Genomic DNA, 13,784 nt, shown 5'->3' on the forward strand with positions numbered 1-13,784 from the left:
TTGACCCTGCTTTTGACTCCATGTTTCCAACCTTTCCGCCCAGGAAGGCGTCGAGCCTTGAAAAGCCGGACGAGGGTTAGGATTTTGGGCAACTGGTGGTGGATTATAGGCTTCTGCAAAATCATCATCTAAGGGAATTTCGTGATTTTCTTCTGGCTCTGCATCTTGTCCTTGACCGGGGAAGTACGGGTCTCCGGGTAAGTGAAATCCAGTCATTGTTATCTAAGCGAGAACAGGGATAAGAGATATAGAATATAGTTAGTAACGATAGATTAAGGATACAAGTTTCTACGAGAGAGACCTACAGTTAACAAGTAAAATATTATGTATGACTTGTTCTAGGTAGTACTATAACTATAAAGTGTATACTAATTATATATAACTTGGGTATATTCGACCTTTAATTAAATGACCCGGCTCTAAATCCACAACCAAACAAGGAACAGGAACTAAAGCTAGATTACTTATTCTAAGTCTATATAACTTTAATTATATATAACTGTGATATACCCTTAATATTTATAGTTCTACCCTCAATTGTTCTATTGTTTTCACACGTTTGTTATATAGTGCCTAAAATACCCCTATAGTATTTTAATCTTTATGTTCTGTTCTAGAGTTCTTCTGAATATGTATAGTTGGTAAGTTTTAGACATGTCACAACACCACTATCACTCCCAAACACATGTTGGTTATATCTCAAATCAATATAGTTGATCAGGCTATATTAATCCTAGATATGATTACATAACTGCCCAGGTTTGACTGTAATGTCTAACATCCAAATACTTTTAAGTTCTTATGACTGTGATATTGTACTTGTAGGTATGAGTGTTAGTATACTTCTTGTAAAAATACTTCAATTTTTAAAAAGTATACTTGTAGTTAGAGCTCTTTGCCCCAAATGTATTTATAGTTTGTATATCTTTTATGGATTGATATACTGAGTTCACCATAAACAATGTTCTTATACCAATCTGTCACACCCCCAAACCAGACGGTGGAAACGTCCGGGGGTGGAGGACTTCATTTGTAGTATCACAACACATGCATTATAGTAATCAGAGTAAAAACAACCACTATTTTTAAAAGGTATAAGTTTTTATATATGTTTCATCATAGTATACTGAAACCAAATAGTTATACAAAAGAAGAAGACAAGTCATAAATAGCTCCATCTTCTCAAAAGCTCGGGGAGTACCTGTCTACTGGTTCCCTAAGAATACAAGTAATTTGAAAAGAGAGTATCAACATAAAGTTGAGTGAGTGCATAAGTATTTATGTTTTAAAGAATCTTTTCTGTTTCTTGAATATGTAAATTGTTCCATAAAATCCTATATTTTCTAAAGTATATGAAAAGTAGTTTTAGTTACATAAAACTCTTCTATTTGTAAACCAATGTTCTGTATTTATAATCCTTTTTGTAAACTTGTATCTGAGAGTGTGTCTAATTTCATCAATTATTATTGTAAACTGTAATGTAATACTGTAAACTGTGTCTTGTAAACTAGTACTTTGGAAATATACTTAGGTTTAGTTAATTATACACTAACGTATTGTTAATATCTTTATATGAGTTATTATAACCATACTGACTAGATGGCGTGACCCAACGCTATGAATGCGCTGAAAACTGTTGATAACAATTTTTCAATCACAGGCGTGTATGCCTGAATGTAGCAAGCAGTCCGAGTGCGGGGTTGTCAATCCTAATATAGATCTATACACACATTGTTTCGATCCCCGGCTGGAGATTCTGGTTATAATGTTAGGACTTTACTATATTGTTTAAATGAATTAAACAACCTGTACCACTTGACTCATAAAAAGCATATAAACGTTACATGTATAATAGTTAAGAAAAACCCAATCGTTCTGCAATAAATGACAGACTGTATGATCTTGAATTAGTATTTCTTAACATGTATCTGAAAGATGTATATCTTTGATTAATTTTGAATCAAACCTTTGTTCTTGTAAAACAATGTACTTTAGTATACTGAAATCTTGAATTAATGTTTTGTGAATCAGAAATTATACCTATTATAATTTATATGTACTTTCTGAATTGATATCGAGTATTCATGAATGCAACCCCTTGCTCAACATGTTACAAAGGGTAATTGAAACTTAACGAACTAACTTTTATACTTGTATACAAATACAAATATATATAAGTAAAATTTAAATGACACTCTGACAAATAACTAATGCTTATAATCCCACATCCAAACAAGGAAAAGGAACCAAAGTGGGTTATCAGTCCTAAGCCTTTTAAATCTTGTTTATATAAATATATTTATACAAGTATGATTTCTGGGAGAAATATAAGCTTATAAAAACATTTAAAAGAAGTTTAATATTTTGAAATATATTTTGGTGACTTGATGTCATTTTGAAACAATCATTGAAAAACCATTTGAATTGATGATAACTGAAATCCATTTTGATAAGATATTTGAAACCACTTGTTTATAACACAAAATCTTTGTGTTAGACTTGTATTCCCCCCCCCCCCCCCTTAAAACAGTAAAAACTATGAAAATACGGGGGTATGAACTCACCTGTAGTTAGTGATTCGAGTAAAAGGTCGAGGTAGGATGTTAAGTGTCAAGTGAAGTCTTGAACACAACGGATCCTATTAAGCATATAATGATACGTTATGGTTATAATTAGTGTTTATACAATTAATTACGCTAAGAAACCACCTTAGGGACTAGGAATCACTTAGATTGAAGTGTATCAATCACATGTGATTGCTCTAAAGGGGTTTAAGGCCACACAAAGGTGTGTACGGCCAATGTGTATACGGCCCTTGATGTGTACGGCCATGGAGTGTACGGTCGTACATTCATGGGAAAAACATGCAAATAGAGGATGTTTGATCCTTGGGAAAACTAGTGTGACAATTGCACAACAAGAGGATGGACAAAACTATCATTTTGGAAGGTTTTGAGGTGTGTACGGCCACCCCAAGTGTGTACGGCCGTACACCCTTGATGATCTTGAGCCAGATGATGTTTTAAGGCTTTGAATCAAGTGTTTAACATGTCTAACTAGATGATAGAAGGAATACTCACACTTTTGAAGGCTTCTAAGGAGTTCAAGGCTCAAGAACAAGTGTGTGTTCTTGATGTTCTTGGTGAAATGGATGAAGATTTGAAGATCTAACCAAAAGAGAAGATTTCATGGACGTAAACATGGATCTTTACTAGATAAAGCTATGTATCAACAATTCAATGAAAGGAAGACTTATATATTTGAAGATGAAGGTGTAGAACTTGATGATAGTTGAGAGAGAATCGGTTTTCTTGAGGTGAAAGTGTGAAAGAGTGTGAATAAATGAAGGAAAAGTATATATATATATATATATATATATATATATATATATGTTTGGGTTCACGGCCACCTTGGGTGTACGGCCGTACACCCATGTGTACGGTTCTACACTCCTGTGTACGGTCGTGCACATGTGTACGGCCGTAGACTCCTCTAAATGGAGTGTTTGGCCCGAATGAAATACGATGAACTTAAGTTAACTCATCCCTAAACCCAAACTTTGAATGTACTAGAGTTAGAACACTCAAACAGACCCTGAACAATGCTAAAAGATAGCAGAAACGAGTTTGACTGTGATTGAATTTGAAAGACTGTACAAGATAGAAATTTCGGATTGTCACAAAGACAATAATATATTCTATTCTTAAAATAGAGATATATAGCTCATAGTTTATGGATTAGTTATGCATTCGTTTACTCAAACGCAATTCATCACTAGATGTTATAAAGGGTAATTTCATGTGTGATTTGATGTGTGAATTGTATGACTGTATAACCAATGTAATTTGTTCCTTTTTCCATAACAGTAAAAGCGATATCATTAGGCCCCTCGATGATTTGATGTTGACTATATAGTATTGGGCCCAACAAGGACTAATTTATGTGTACAATTTGAAGTCCAATCAAGTTTTACAAATCGGGAAATTAGGAAATAGAATTTTGGACAATAAGATTGATTATGATCCATGTCTCGTGTCCATATGATATCTTGAAGAACGAAGGAGCAGATCATCACTTATCTTAGGGCCAAATAGCTAATTTGAATCAGAGTTTTGCAGTGGCTTTGGAAAGCACTCCTTGCTGTTTATTTCAAGTCTATACTTGTAGTTGTAGTGACAGAGTTATCCAACTCGGAGAATGTTAGATTAAGGTGTCTAAGATAATAAATAAATTAGTATATTCTTGAATTAGAAAAATGTCCTTTTTGGGTTGCCCTCAAAACTAGTATTTGGATAGAATGACTTTTGGAGGAGCAGACTGATTTGTTAATTTATTATATAATCAATAAATTAATTAGAAATTTTAATAAATGATTTATTAACATATTATATGATTAATGTATTGATTGGAAATAGTATTATTTAAATAATAATTAATTAGAAATTAATTGGATTAATTAAAAGTGCAATGACTAAAGCTATAATTGTTCAGTAGTTGAACAAGAAGGTATTCCAGAACCTTCCAACCCCTTGAACGAAATTAAGGAGGGTTTTTAAGGTTTTTGGAGTATTCCTTGTGGATAATTAGGAAACTAGATAATTATAGATTTGAAATAATATTATTTTATTTCAAATTAGGGTTTCTAGGGTTTTCGTATCAACTATAAATAGGGTCCTTTGGCATCATATTTTCGTCCACCACATACACACATACAAGAGCCAAAAATTTACTCTAGCCTCCTCTATCCTCAAGCCATTAGAGGCATCCATTCATTTGGTGCTAGCTTTCCAAGATCTAGAAGAAGGATTCTTATTTAATTATTTGCAATAATAATCAAAAGGTATGTAACCCTAATTTCATATGAATTTCGATTTCATAGCCTCTCTCCTAGGGTTTCTTGATATTCATTGTTAGTTTCTATCAATAGAGAAAACATATATCCTTTCTAAGTGTTTTTCCACCACAAGTTAAATTTTATTACCTAGAAAAACCATTAGTTGAAACCGAAAGTCAAACTATCCTTTAAATTCCTAATCTTAATACTTGGTTCTCCCATTAGGTTTCGAGCTACCACCGACTGACGACCACAACATCGAATACCCAAATTTACCCGACGAGCAATTCCCATCCTTTATTCTCAAAGACTATAGCTAATATAGAATTTCATAGTCCTTCGATTAATTGGTTCTGATCTAGAACCTTATCAGAGTAGAACATGTAGTAGGGCTAAGCTAAAACTCCAATCCTATGTAAATCAATATCGCATGGTGTTCTGAAAATTAAAAAAACTAATGAATGCTTCCAATGATTCAATGCTCCCAACGCAACATGAAATTTTTTCCAAACAATAAGGAATCTTGTTTCACAACTTGCTCACGAGTTGACAAACTAAGAGAGGATAAGACTCACTCGAATTACATCATCTAATCAAAGGATCAACAAGATTATAACATACCACAATCATTACAGAATATACTAGCCACCACGACGGCCGTTGAGTCCTACACCATCCTTGTCCTGATTCAGTTGATTGCGAAGAGTATTTTACTACCTTCTCACTTTACTTATAGTCTTGGTTGTAAGTATCCTCCTAAACACATCGGGAACACCATGATACAAAGCACAACAAAACCCTTTACACGTATTTTCACACCAGATCACCTGATGTAGTAACCACAACCTCACCGATTTACGAATGAGCATTAACAGTCTTGAAACTCTTAGCTGCTAGTGGTTTCTGACCATGAACCAACTCCTTTTTCCTCTGACGGGCCACCAGTCCGGGCCATGGAATCATATACTCGATCTTCCTCGAGGGTACACTTGCGACCTGATCTCTACCTCGGCCACCAAACAGAAATAACAACCCAATTTCCAACATCCCCTTGCTGTAAGACAGAAATGATCACAAAGAATCATATCTTTCATCCTTCGAACACATAAGGTTGGACATAAAATATAACCTTATCATACAAAATGACCACATAAACCATTGGCTGACCGTCCCGAGAAAAGCTACAATTCTCATGATGGTCATCATACTCCCTTCTTTCTAGAGTCCCATGACTAGAACAGGTAGTTCCTCAAATAAAGTCACTGGGATCCTAGAATCAACTATCTCACATTGGTTTGCACTAACCAGACCCAACCACCATGGAAAGTTGGGCCTGAACATGTCAAAATCATTCTCATCGGGACTAACTATTGTTAGATATAGTGTCTAAGTCCATAACTATATTTGGTATGTACTTGACCCGACCCGGCATGGTCCATTTGGGTTGCACTTCACCCGAAAAATTTATGGATAATCGTTTGAGAATAGTATAAGTTATGATTTATTAATATATTAATATAAAATCATATTATTTAATTAGTATTGATCTATAATTAATCTAGAATTAATTTAGAGATCAAAAGTATGACTAATTAAATATGGGCTCTTGTATTTATATAGTGTGGGCTAATGCTTATTTGGAATGGGCTAGGCTTGCATGGAAAGTCCATGGATACTCCATGGAGCTTTAACCCATGGATCTCATGGAAATGAAAAGACATGGGTATTAGGGTTTACATGGATGTAACCCTAATCCACCACACTATATAAAGGAGGCTTTGGTTCTTGAAATGACACGAGTTGTGGTGAGTAAAGTAAGAGGGCCGATTTCAAGAAGGTGATTACTATTCTCTCAAAGTTCCAAGTTTGAGGTGATTTGTGATTTCCATTTGAGGCATCCACACTATTGGTGCTAGGCTCTAAAACTCCAAGAAATCAACTACAACTACAATGTAAGTAATTCTACTAGCTTTATTTGATTCAAGTTCCCCATGCCATGCTAGATAGGATAAGAACCTTGGAAAAATAATTATTTGCATGTATCATAGTCAAACATAGATCCAAGGTTTCTAGGGTTGCATGTACACCATAGGAGTGTTAGAATGCTCAAAACCCATCAGTGGTATCAGAGCATAGTTTGTTTATTTGATACTTGATGCAAAAAAAAAAAAAAAAAAAAAAAAAAAAAAAAAAAACTTGAAAATCGAAGTTTTGTTCAAAAGCTCGTATCAAAATTTCAAGTTTAGTATATGTACTTACGATTCTCGAAATTTTTGATATGAACATTCATAAACATATGAGTTTAGAAGATCATAGAAATTATGTGCTAATAATTGATTAGATTAATTCTTGATCTTTATGTGTTTTAATGGAGTCCATAACTAGTTCTTAAGTTATGGATAACCAAAAGTCACATTTATAAATAACCATTAAAAGAACACATAAGTTACAAAAAATGAAGAGTCTTCATTTTTAATAACCATTAACTCGTAAGTTATAAGAAATGAAAAGTTTTGAAAGTTTACAAAACTTGCCCTCAAGTTTTGGAACATGTAAAGTCAAATTAAAAACTTTAGTTCCAACCCCTAGAATTTTAAAAGTTAAAATTCAACCCTTATACTTTATAATATTATAAGTTTAATAATATTTATATTTGTATAAGATCAAGTCGTCTTACCGCTAGTACGCCTCATTCATGAAGCCGGTCTATAAGGGGGTATAAGGTTGTTGCCTATAAAATGCCAACTTAATGGGTGTCCACTCTCACCCACCGCTTCCTTGATCGGTGGAGGGTCGTTAGCCGAACGGGTAGGACAAGGACTTATAAATTCTCATTAAAAGTATAATGATAATACTAAAGTAACTAAACTTTATTGAATTCCCAATCTTAGTTATTTTAGGAAAATGTGAATAAGGTGCTAATCCATGAAATTACACTTTACACTTTGTTTAAGTCGTTAGTGGAGCGTGTGTGGTTAACCGGCACACTAACTTGAACTTAACAAGGTAGGTAAAGGGTGACTTAATGTTTATCATAGTATCAATGGAGCGTGTGTGGTTAACCGGCACATCGATTGAGGGGTAATACATTAAGGGTACCAAGTAATTTGCATGGTTACTTCACACCTTGTTTTGTGATCCTCGGCATCCCAGTCACAAAACTTGAAGGGCACACTCGAGATTGAAACATGCCATTGAAGAAAGTTCAATAAATCTCAAAGAATCTAGGAGTTTCTAAACCAATTAAAACCTAATTAAATATTTCGTTTTTCATGGTGGAAATTGGTGAATCGTCATTCACCTACCTTCAGATATCTTATAACTTAGATTACGGCATCCCTCTTCTAAGTTATAAAATATTGTGTTGGGTCCTAGCCTTAATATTACATTTGGGTGTTTTGTTAAGGACTATCTCTATATCTAATCTAATCTATTCCCTCTTCTTTTCAGATGTCTTCCAATAACAATGCTTCTGGCTCAAACCCTACTAGCTCCTTCTCTCATGAATCTTTGTGGGAGAGTCATCTTTGATGGGTCCAACTTTACAGATTGGATCAGAAACATCAGGATGGTCACTCGGTATGAGAACAAAGAATATGTTCTCGACAAGGAGCTGAAGGTACCTGAGCCAACTGCTACTCCTGAAGAGCTTGCTGAATATGAGGTACATGAAAGAGATGCTACAAAAGTGGCATGCATCATGATGGCCACCATGACAGCCGAGCTCCAAAAGTCCTATGAGGACTATTATCCTTTTGAGATGCACCAGGACTTGATGGACCGCTACCATCAAAGTGCTCGTCAAGAGCGATATGAAATAATCTCCTCCATGATAACAACCCGAATGAAGGATGGTGAACCCATCACGGGCCACATGCAGAAAATGCAAAGGTATGTGGACCGTTTACTGAAGCTGAATGTGAACTTCCCTGAGGAGTTAGCAATAGACATCATTTTGCACTCCTTGCCATCGTGTTATGATCAATTCCGCATGACATATCACATGAACAAGGAAGAAGTCACCCTCAGCAAACTCAAGGACTCTTGAAGACCGCCGAAAGTGGTCTAAAGGGTAAGTCGGTTGTTACTACTCCTACTCCTACTCCAACTGCGGCCAATGTCTTGGCAATCAGGCATGGCAAAGGGAAGAAGAGAAAGAACCCTTCTAAGGGTACCAAGGGTAAGACCCTTGAAGGCTCGTCTTCAAGCAAAACCAAGAAAGGTTTTGTCACTCCTTCTGCTAACCCTAATGAGGCTGAATGCTTCTATTGCCATGAAAAGTCGCACTGGAAGCGAAACTGCCCAAAGTACCAGCAAGATTTGAAGGATGGGAAAGTAAAACCCAACCATGGAGGTATATACACTATATTGTCTAATAACTCACCTCATTCTAAGTCTTGGGTCCTTGATACAGGTTGTGGTATTCACATATGTTGTGATTTGCAGGGACTAAAAAGAAGTGAGAATGTGGAGCAGGGAAAGATAAACTTGATCATGGGAAGCAGGAAAGCTTCACCTGTCACCAAGATAGGAGTTTATTCCTTAGTGCTAAATAGTGGGTTTACATTAGATTTGAATAAATGTTATTATTCGCCAGAAATGGCAAGAAATGTTATTTCCTTTCATGCATTGTATAAACAAGGTTTTACCTTTTATTTTGATAATAATAATGGTAGTATTGATGCTTTCTTTAATAGTTCTTTATTTTAAAGCATTACCTTGTGATGGCGTGTATGAAACTGTATCTGTTGTAGATAATCTAGGAAATAATGTATCGTGTATTAACTCTTCCACTAGCTTAGATAAAGCATCCTTATGGCATTGTCGTCTTGGACATGTAAGCAAGAAACGTATAGGCCAACTCCAAAAGGATGGAGTCTTGGAGTCATTTGACCTAAAGTCAGATGATAGTTGTGAATCTTGTTTGCTTGGTAAAATGACAAAGTCAACTTTTACTGGCACTTGTGCTAGGGGTGAAGGTTTGTTGGACCTCATACACACGGATGTGTGTGGACCCTTCAGAACCGCCACAAGAGATGCTAATCGGTTCTATGTGACTTTTACTGATGATTTTAGTAGATATGGATATGTCTACCTAATCAAGCATAAGTCAGAAACCATTGAGAAATTCAAAGAGTTTAAGCAAGAAGTGGAGAATCAGTTGGGCAGGAACATTAAGATGCTTCGATCCGATCGTGGTGGTGAGTATCTTAGTACTGAGTTCCTTGACTATCTTAAGGAATGTGGGATTGTCTCACAATTGACACCTCCTAGGACACCACAGTTGAATGGTGTAGCTGAGAGGCGCAATCGGACCTTGTTGGACATGGTTCGTTCCATGATGAGTCGAGCTTCGCTACCAATCTCATTTTGGGGGTATGCCTTAGAGACTGCCACCCATATCCTTAATCTAGTCCCTACAAAGAAGGTTGCCAAAACACCTCACGAGGTATGGACTGGAAAAGTTCCCAATCCAGACCACATCAAGATTTGGGGTTGCGAGGCTTTCGTGAGACGCGAGACTCACGATAAGCTCGAACCCCGAAGCGAAAGGTGTATTTTCATCGGCTACCCACAGTAATCCTTTAGTTACATCTTCTACAGACCCAGTGATAATGTGGTCTTTGTAGCAAGAAGAGGATTCTTTCGAGAGAGAGAATTCATGAGCCAAGGAGACAGTGGGTGGCAAATTGACCTTGAGGAAATTCAAGAGTCAAGTGGTGAAGGAACCTCAAACCCTAGCCCTCAACCTGAGGAGGAAACTCATGTTGAGCCGACTGAAGAATCTATACCTATGAGGCGTTCCACTAGAGTTAGGAATGCACCTGAGCATTATTATGGTTTTCATATTACTGCAGAAGGTGAGACACTTATTAGTGATAACACACTGGTAAATCTGGATGAGCCTAACAGCTACACGGAAGCCACGGCAGGCCCTGAGGCTGCTAAATGGAAAGAGGCTATGGATAGCGAGATACAGTCCATGTATGACAATCAAGTTTGGAACTTGGTTGACAATGTACCTGATCATAAGATAGTTGGGTGCAAATGGATCTTTAAGAAGAAGACCGACATGGATGGTAATGTACACACTTATAAGGCACGACTGGTTGCAAAGGGTTATTCTCAAACTCCGGGAGTTGATTATGATGAGACCTTTTCACCAGTGGACAAGATTAAGTCTATTAGGGTTCTGTTAGCCATTGCTGCATTTCATGATTATGAAATATGGCAAATGGATGTCAAAACCACTTTCCTTAATGGAAAGTTGGCTGAAGATGTTTACATAGTTCACCCAGAGGGTTTTGTCAGTACAGAGTACCCCAGTAGAGTGTGTAAGCTCGAGAAATCCATTTATGGATTAAAACAGGCACCTCGCAGATGGAATCTTTGCTTTGATGAGAAAGTCAAAGAATTTGGCTTTTCAAGGAGTGAAGATGAATCTTGTGTCTATATCAAGGCTAGTGGGAGTATAGTTAGCTTTTTGGTACTGTATGTGGATGACATACTACTCATAGGAAATGACATCCCAACCCTGCAGGAAGTAAAGTCCTGGCTTGGGAAGTGTTTCGCTATGAAGGACCTTGGAGAAGCTGCCTATATCCTAGGGGTAAGGATTTTGAGAAACAGGAGTAAAAGACTAATTGGACTTAGTCAAAGCACCTATGTGGACAAAGTGTTGAAAAGGTTCAACATGCATAACTCCAAGAAAGGAGAGTTACCCATCCAGAGTAACGCCAGATTGAGTAAGACACAAAGCCCTAGTACTGAGGCTGAGATAGCATAAATGAGTCGAATACCTTATGCTTCAGCTGTAGGATCGATCATGTATGCTATGACATGTACTCGACCTGATGTAGCCTTTGCTTTGAGCATGGTTAGCAGGTATCAGGGGAACCCTGGCAAGGCACACTGGACTGCGGTAAAGAATATCCTCAAGTACCTACGGAGGACTAAGGACTGGGTCCTTACCCTCGGTGGCAGTGAGGACTTGACAGTTGTATGGTACAGTGATGCTAGCTTTCAGACTGACATGGATAATTTCCGCTCTCAGTCGGGCTGGGTCTTTACTCTAAACGGAGGGGCAATTACTTGGAAAAGTTCCAAGCAGGAGACAGTGGCTGATTCCACTTGTGAATCATAGTATATAGCAGCAAGCGAGGAAGCAAAGGAGGCTATATGGCTAACAAACTTCATCGGAGACCTTGGAGTTGTACCAACTATAAAGGAGCCAATGGAGATTTTCTGTGACAGCAATAGTGCGATTGCCTTAGCCAAGGAACCAAGAGATCATGGGAGATCGAGACACATTGACAGAAAATATCACTTCATCAGACATCGAATAGAAGAAGGAATCCTCGTGGCAAAGAGGGTATCATCGGATGAGAACCCAGCAGATCCCCTCACAAAGGGACTGACTCGGGCTAAGCATATCCAACATGCTTGGAGCATAGGGCTGAAGGATGATATTAGTTTTAGTAGTTAGATAATCTTGAAATTTGTAAAATGTAATTGACATTTGATGATAAATAAAAGTTGTTACTTATGAGTAAAGTGTTGCTATCTCTTGTCAATCATTTACTATTATTTCTTTTTGCATGTTTTGACTTCCAGAATAATTATGTTATGGTTTATATCATATTATTCAAACTCTCCACAGTCGGTCATATGTTGGAAGTAGATATGAATCAAGACTGTCATGGGTTGGCTTGTAGAGGTCTAAGATGTTAGACAAAGCGGGGCTACAGCACTCATGAATGCTCATAAGTTCTGAGTATTGGATTCAACCCACGCTCACTTGTATCCTTCATGGAATTTATCTTGAGTGATCGTGAGACGATAATATCATATAAGTCTTCAAACCTAGAGATATGATTTGTTGCCTATGAGTTGGTTATGCATTGATTGCACGAAAATGCATTGGTAACTGGATGTTATAAACCGTGCTTTTGTGTGTAATTCAACAAGTAGTAGAGCAAACATATGAGTCGAAGTTTATCTGTTCCTTCTAGGATTAGAAGCGATATCTGGGCCCCTCGATGATTTTGTTTTGACCTATGTACCGGGCCCGGTCAGAACTAAATTGATGTGTTCAGTTAAGTTCTATGTCAAACAAATCGGAAATCGGGAAACAAATGCTGGACAATAAGCAAGACCATGTTCCATGTATTTGTCCGGCTGATATCTACAACAGAGGATTATATGATCACTTATCTAAAATGGCGCTTCATAGTTCAACAGAGTTTAAAGAGCTACGATTGTTGATCGGTTCCTGAAGTCATACTTGCAACTATAGTTATTAGACTTATCCAAGTGGGAGACTGTTGGATATAGTGTCTAAGTCCATAACTATATTTGGTATGTACTTGACCCGACCCGGCATGGTCCATTTGGGTTGCACTTCACCCGAACAATTTATGGATAATCGTTTGAGAATAGTATAAGTTATGATTTATTAATATATTATAAGTCCTAATATATTAATATAAATCATATTATTTAATTAGTATTGATCTATAATTAATCTAGAATTAATTTAGAGATCAAAAGTATGACTAATTAAATATGGGCTCTTGTATTTATATAGTGTGGGCTAATGCTTATTTCGAATGGGCTAGGCTTGCATGGAAAGTCCATGGATACTCCATGGAGCTTTAACCCATGGATCTCATGGAAATGAAAAGACATGGGTATTAGGGTTTACATGGATGTAACCCTAATCCACCACACTATATAAAGGAGGCTTTGGTTCTTGAAATGACACGAGTTGTGGTGAGTAAAGTAAGAGGGCCGATTTCAAGAAGGTGATTACTATTCTCTCAAAGTTCCAAGTTTGTGGTGATTTGTGATTTCCATTTGAGGCATCCACACTATTGGTGCTAGGCTCTAAAACTCCAAGAAATCAACTACAACTACAAGGTAAGTAATTCTACTAGCTTAATTTGATTCA

This window comes from Lactuca virosa, chromosome 9, assembly GCF_052849685.1.
Source record: "Lactuca virosa cultivar CGN04683 chromosome 9, Lactuca_virosa_CGN04683_v6, whole genome shotgun sequence".
Taxonomy (NCBI): domain Eukaryota; kingdom Viridiplantae; phylum Streptophyta; class Magnoliopsida; order Asterales; family Asteraceae; genus Lactuca; species Lactuca virosa.